We start from the raw sequence: 7200 nt of genomic DNA on the forward strand, positions 1-7200 counted from the left end.
TTTGACATTGTCCCTATTCTGCAGGAGGCCCATACTCCCACCACTACACCTGTCTCATCAGCAGACTGGATGGGGGGTGGGACTCAATAAAGAACTAAAAAGAAAAGCTCCACCCCATCAGCCTTGCAGGCACATTAGCAGACTGTGGTAACCTACCCTCTTAAAAAATCTTTAGGGCTGGAGAGATAGCTTGGCAGTTAAAAGCACTGACTACTCTTGCAGAGGACCTGGGCTCAATTCTCAGTACCCACATGATGGCTAACAACTGTTCCTAACTCCAGTTCCAGGGAATCTGACGCCCTCTTCTGACCTCTGTGGGCCCTGCACGGCACAGGTGCACTTACATATATGTAGTCAATACACTGGGAACTGAACCCAGGTCCTCTGCAAGAATAGCCAGTGTGTTAACTACTGCGCCATCTCTCCAGCCCACTGCCCTCTTACTCAGACTACTTAGACCTATCCCAGGTCCTGTGCCTGTAGGGGGACTTGGTTCTAGCCCAGGGCTTACTAGTCACAGAGCTATAGCAGAAGGTCAAAGTCAGAAGGGAAAGTAACTCCTAGACTGGCCAGGAGGAGAGAGGAGGGCACTGTCCTCAGGTCTGGAGGAGACTGAGTGAGCCCAGAACAGCACCAGGGGCTCTTCCAGCCACAAATGGCAAGGAGTCAGAACTGAGTCTGCAAACTGGATATTTTTGCCAAAACCTCAAGAGCTGTCCCCTCATCGATGTGAGCATTATCCCTAGCTGTACCTGTCTTCAAAATAGAACACTGCAGAGAGTTATAGGGAAGGGGACACTCGGTGACAGCATAAACCAGGCCCTGGTTCAGGGGGGCAGGGAGGGAGAGAGGAAGGGAAGATGGGCGGGAAAAAGAAAAAGAAGGAAGGGAGGGAGGGAGGGAGGGAGGGAGAGGGAGGGACGGAGGGAGAGAGGGAGAAGGAAGGAAGGAAGGAAGGAAGGAAGGAAGGAAGGAAGGAAGGAAGTCAAGGGCCAACTACCTTGCTTTGGTCTTGAGTCCCCCAGATGTATCATAAGCTGCTCTAAGGCTTACAAGTATTAGGCATTTACTATATAACAAACACAAGGGATTTAAATGGATTATATCATTTAACTCTAAGCAAACAAAAAGCAGTCTGAGCACTCCATTCTGGAATGCTTAAGCAATGCAATGTAACCGAGGAAACACTTCAAGATCACAGGAGCCAAGTGCAACGAACAGCATGCACAAAACACTTGCCCCTATCTCAGAGCCTGCCAACTGGAAGGTTCACTGAGTCCAAGATGTGCTTCTGGTCCTTCAGGAAGGCGTGTGTCCCACTGAGAGTAACAGGAGGAGTGTGAAGGCTTTTTCACAGCTCCAAACACAGAGATGTCAGATTTCCCTGCTAGGTTTTGATTAGTACTGTTGAGTGGCAAATCGGAGGGAAGAGAGATGAGTCTTAAGGAGCTCCAGGCAGGAGGGGGTCCCACCTTGGAGAAAGTAGGAAGGAATGTGGGCATGAGGAGAGGTACAAAGGGCAATGGGGCTGTAGTCGGACCCAGAAGGAGGGCCCCATTTCTCCTTTCTGGATGGATGTGATTGCAAACAAGGATGAAAGACACAGATGCCCTTGGACCCTCCTGGTCAGCATCATAGATCCTCTTGGGTCCCCTTTGAAGGCTACAGAGGGCTTTGTGCTCTTTGGAAGGGGCACCCTGAATATAAGGTGGTGGCAGACTTGAAATTAAAATGATAATCACAACTCATCAGCCGTGAGCCTTAGAAATAGCCTTCCGCCTCTGAGGTACCCCCTCATTGTCCCTGCCCTGATGGGCTCAGCAGAGCCTGCCCTGGGCTGGACAGTCAGTCAATTACCTCCTGACACAGTGGCTGAGTCCATGTGAGGCCAGGCAGGCAGCAGAGGAAAGGAGGGAGTGAGGGACAAAGGCCAGGGGAGGGCTACAGAGGGAGTGAATACCCCTGGCTCCAGGCAGCACCCCCGCCCCCCCGCCATCTATTTTTCCAAGAAGGCTCCTGGTCTCTTGATGTTTAGGGATGGGGATTTTCCAGGTAACTGAATGTTCTGGTTTGTTGATGGTCAAGTGGAAGGCCCTGGCTTTTAATGTTGGAAAGCTTTTTAAATACTGACAGCTGAACAAAACTCAGTCCCTTCCTGTTGACTTAGCCTATTTTTCTGTTTTATGGAGAACAAGCCAATGAGGGGAATGAACTCAGCCTGGACTATCGTCCCACCATCATAGACAGGGAGATGCAGATGGTGACGTAAGGTGAGTGCATCCCATACAACTATTTTTTTTCTTTTTCTTTTTTTGTTCTTAATGAGACAGGGTCTCCCTGTAGCCCCAGCTAGCCTGGAACTCACTATGTAAACCAAGCTGGCCTTGAACTCACAGCCTCTGCCTCCCAAGAGCTGGACAAAAGTCACGTACCACCACATCTGACTGCATGCAACTATTTTTTAAAACTTTATCTTGATTCAAAGATATGGTTTCTCTCTCTCTCTCTCTCTCTCTCTCTCTCTCTCTCTCTCTCTCTCTCGTGTGTGTGTACGTGCATGCATGTATGTGTGTGTGTGCAGTATTACGGATTCAACCTGTATGTCAGGCAAGCCCTCTATCACTGAGCTATAACCCAACTCCTCACTAAGCTGCTCAGGCTGGCTTTGAACTTACTCTATTGTCTAGGCAGACCTTGAACTTTTAATACTGCCTCAGCTTCCTAAGGAGTAGGGGTTACAGGCTTGGCCTTGTGGGCAGGCTTTTAACATGGTTCCATGACCTCTACCTCAGGTATTCACCCACTTGGTAAATAGTCCAGTCATCAAGTGTGGACTTTCAGTCAAGAAAAATGAGCAAAGGTGACAGGCGTGCATGACTGAGTTCCTGTCAGTACCAGGGAGGTTGCAATGCCAACTTGCTAGGCTCGGTAACTATTTGGCTGACTTTCGAGGCCATGGTGAGGAGCCCCACGTGGCAAATAATGGCAGGTGACCCCGAGTTGCTGAGGGTGGTTTCCTATGAGAAATGGAAGCTCTTGACTATGTAGCCACAAGGTTCTGGATTCTGCCATAAACCTGAGGGAGCCAGGAACCCCCACCAAGTAAGCCTCAGCTGAGAACCTCATGAAGACCCAACCAAGTCACAGCAGACCTCTGGCCTCAGAAGCCTCAAGATGACATGTACTGTGTGGAGCCATGGGGATTCAGATTGCTAAACTCCTGTCAGTCTTCGTCTTCTGAATACTGCGGCCTTCCAAGTTGAACTTACACTTTGTTCCTTGATGAAAACAAGCAAGCTGATCATGGACCTTTATTCAACCTTCTGCCAGACACAGGGTCTAATGTACTTGACTTTGAGGAAACAAAGGCCCTGCTTGCTGGACACACTGGTTCCTCTTGCCTCACCTCATCATCTCTCTGTGCAAAGTGGGACTTTTGCAAGAGTCATGCACTGATTTCAGTAAACTAGATTTGATGTGTGTACCACCCAGGCCCACTAGACCTATGCACTGCCCACTTCCTAGGCTGGGCCCTTTGGATGTGCTAAGGGCCTGGTAACTCTCCCAGAAGGATGATGGGTCAATGCCCCAGAATCAGCTCTGACCAATGAGGGGCAGGACATAGGGAGGTTCCTGCAGATTATACTGTCTCTCCTTCCCAACAGCTGTTCTGAAATACTGCAGTTCCCATGGTTTTGGGGGAGATGGTCCATGTTTACTAGCAAGCTGTGGCCAGCTTCAAGGTCCTACAGCTTGTGTTTCCTCTCTGTCCCTGCCTTCCTTCCTTTCCCTTATTGTGACTCCTGACAGTTCCCACAAAGGGATGGTTGTGTGTGATGATAGGGCCAATGCTTCATCCAATCCCAGGGCCACATCCTGTGGCTAGTGACACAGACAAAACCCCAAGTAGGCCTCCTGGGACAGCAGGTGGAAGATGGTGACACAGCAAAAGGGGAGGGCCAAGACATCCCAGGTGACAAGGTCTCCCTTAGCAGGCTTCTCTGCCTTGGCACACTTGGCCCCAGGCAGAAGACTTAAGCCTGGTGTGTGTATCACCCTAGGCCTTTGGCCATGGTGGAGCAGCCACCATCCATCATGACAGCACTGTATCCTCTTTAACGCTCCTCCCCTTTGCTGGTGTCCCACTTCCCATGTGCAGGGCAATGCAGAGCATGAGTGGGTGAGCAGAATCACCCCAGTGCCCAACTGTTCTCTGTGGAGGTCTGGGAAAGCCCAGAGCTGTGGCACAAGGGACACAGTGTAGGGAAGCTCAGACAGAAGGGTGTCCAGTGGGTTTCTAGCAAGGCCTGTCTGGATGGCAGCTGGACACATTGGGAAAGTGTGTCCACAGATACAGGAGGTGGGTGGGGTGGAGACAGAAGGGGGTAATTCAACAGGGGAGCACCCTATTTTGCCATGTTCCTTTGTGGGAGCTGACTTCTTGTCCTCAGTGGGAGTCTGCTGAGCTGACATACTGCCCAGGGCTGTGCATTCACTCCAGGTATAACTCAGGGACAGGACACAGGCAGGAAGGCAGGTGGTATTCCAGGCAGCCATGACACCAGGGTGCTAATATCAGATGTGGGTACCAGGCCCACTCTGAATTTCCAAAGCCAGTATGAGATGAGGCCCAGTTCTGTGGAAGCAAGGGTCAGAGGTTCACTCCCCGGGATATCTGATCTAATTCCCTGCCAGACCACTATCTCCCAAGCCATCTGCATCCTGCAGGGACTTAGGGCTCTGGAGGGGCTCAGTATCAGTCTGCGGTGGCAGTGACAGCAAAGGCCACCCTTAGCACCTGTGTGACTCACGTGGGTAATGAAAACTGTGCAGAATATCTGAACACTGCAGCTCCCAAGAGGTCATACTTGCTCCGACCACTTTGTTCTTATTACAGTCTGTCAACACAGGCAGAACTGGAATGGATTTAAGTTTACAGACAAGAGGCCTGAGGCTGGAACTGCGGGGATGACTCAGTGAGTAAAGCACTTACCATGCAAGCAAGGACCATGAGGACCTGAGTTCAAACCCCCAGCACCCATGTAAAGTCAGGCACAGTGGGTGGCACATATCATAACCCCAGTGTTCTATGGCGACATGGGAAGTAGAAACAGAATTCCCAGAAGCTCATGGGCCAACTGTTCCGGCACATACAAGGGTGGAAGACGAGGACTGATACCCAACTGTCCACGGACCCCCACACTCAACCAAAGGGGAGAAATTGCACAAAGATGCACACCTGATGCTGGTGGCAGGACCTTCTGACATAGGACAGGTGCAGACACCTGCCACTCTACAGAGTTTCTGCCCACAGTTGCACAAGCCCAGACTCCATCATGGGACCATAGTGTGTCAACTGCCACAGAGGCTGGGACAGGCCTTCCCAATAGCTCTCAGGACCTGAGGGTCCATCAATGGAAACCATATTTCTTTCTGTGGGCAATGTTACCCTCCGCCCCAACCTGAAGCACAAATGACCTGCCCAAAGGCAGTTGGGGTGTGATGCCTGTGTGTATAGGTGCACTAGAATGAAGGAACACAGTAACTGTTTCTTCTCTTCCCCTGCTCAGTCCCACAGGCCAACAGGTCTAAGCACTATTAACAAGAAAAACAAAGTAGTTTTGCCTCTACAGGCCACAGGAATGGATAGACATGGTCAGTGGCTAAGCAGAGGCTGCTTTAAAGAGAACTGGGGTATGCTCAGTGCATGCCTAGCATATGTGAGTGCATGAGATCAGGAGTTCCAAGCCTAACAGTGCACAGCAATAACATTACCAAATCAAGAGGACAGCATGGTGGGCAGCAGTAAGTGAGCTTCCAGACATCTCCCTAACTTTACCAGCCCCACAAAGCTTCCCAGAGTGGGTAAGGCTCAGACCTTAGACTGTGCACTGACCCTGGCCGAAGGGTGCTAAGTACCAACAGCCTCTCCATGGCAGATGAGTGTGAAGGGGCCACTCCTGGCCAGGGTAGGGGTCAGGAGATTCATTTGCCATGCAAAAGGAGAGCTATTTGCATTTGTTATACTCTGGTGTGAACACCAGGAACTGGAGAGTCCCTCTTCAAGCGCATTTTAAAAGATCCAGCCAACCAGATGTGAGGCCATTAGATGTGAGGCCATTTTCCAGTGGGGAGCACTTCCTCCGAACCACCATGCTGAGAGACCCGTGCTAAGCTGTTCTTCTGGAAGAATCTGATTCTGGGCTCAGAGTCCAGGTAAGAGGTTTCTCTGGGCAGGGAGGCCCTGAAATGAACCCATTTATCTCTGACAGGCTGTAGGTAAGCCTTCTCTCCCAGGAATGCCATTTGGGCCCTCTGATATGAGTGTCCTACATTCGTCACGAACTACAGCAGCCTGGGAGCCTGGGAGGCTACCTCAACCTAGCAGCTTCACCAGGCTGCTTGCCCAGCCCCCCCCTCCAGGCCACTTCTAGGAGGCATCTGGGCTCCTGCAGGCAAGAAAAGTGATTCCAGCCTGGGGGCGGCAGCTCAGGGCAGCAGAGCGTTACCTGGATCACAGGGCCATGAAATTAGCAGTGGTGAGCAGGCTGCAGCCGAAAAGGGTTGGCCAGGCAGGCTGGTGCCTTCGGCTACATGGTTCCGTGACTGGGGATGCAGAGGGAGGTACTCTCACCCTATGGTGACACCAGTCAGGACAGGGGCTGAGGGGTAAGCAGAGGGCAGTGGTGGCTTCCTGGGCTCCCAAGGCCCCATTGGGGGGGGGGTGTCATGGGTCTGGGACATGGGGACTAGGGAGGCGGTGCTAAGGGTCAAATAGGAGCTTGGGTTCCCAGATACTGGCTGGGGGACAGGGAGTTGAGGTCCTAAGGACAGAACAAAACTGGAATTATAATCAGACAGAGGAGCCTGGAAAAAGTTCCAAGCAGAGACTGAGCCACCACAGGCCCTTAAGGATGGGGGAATCCCCATTAGAAAGCAGCACATGGCTTCATCAGCCTTGGGCCCCTTGACCTCTCAGGGCATCTCCAGGCTGGGGTGCTCTGAGGCCATGGAAATCTTGCTTCTCCAGACATCTTGCCCAGTCCCTTATCCTGGTTCATACTTCCTTTGCAATTCCTTCCTGGGTCTTTCACAAGGTGTCCCCACCTTCCCTGTCTGCACTCCCTCTTACCTTCCTACCAGAAGGGAGCATTCATTCTCATTCTCCTGCTTTGGAGGCCACTGTATCCTCACCCCCCA

The 7200-nt window shown here is 51.5% G+C and overlaps 1 protein-coding gene across 1 annotated transcript in view; it reads right to left on the reverse strand.

Moving 5' to 3' along the window:
- The window catches only part of Slc29a3 (solute carrier family 29 member 3), a 38999-nt gene that overhangs the window by 17516 nt on the left and 14283 nt on the right, over positions 1-7200 (reverse strand). The gene's annotated exons all lie outside the window — the stretch shown is intronic.

The sequence above is a fragment of the Nannospalax galili genome, unplaced genomic scaffold, assembly GCF_000622305.1.
Source record: "Nannospalax galili isolate Female #2095 unplaced genomic scaffold, S.galili_v1.0 scaffold1437, whole genome shotgun sequence".
Taxonomy (NCBI): Eukaryota; Metazoa; Chordata; class Mammalia; order Rodentia; family Spalacidae; genus Nannospalax; species Nannospalax galili.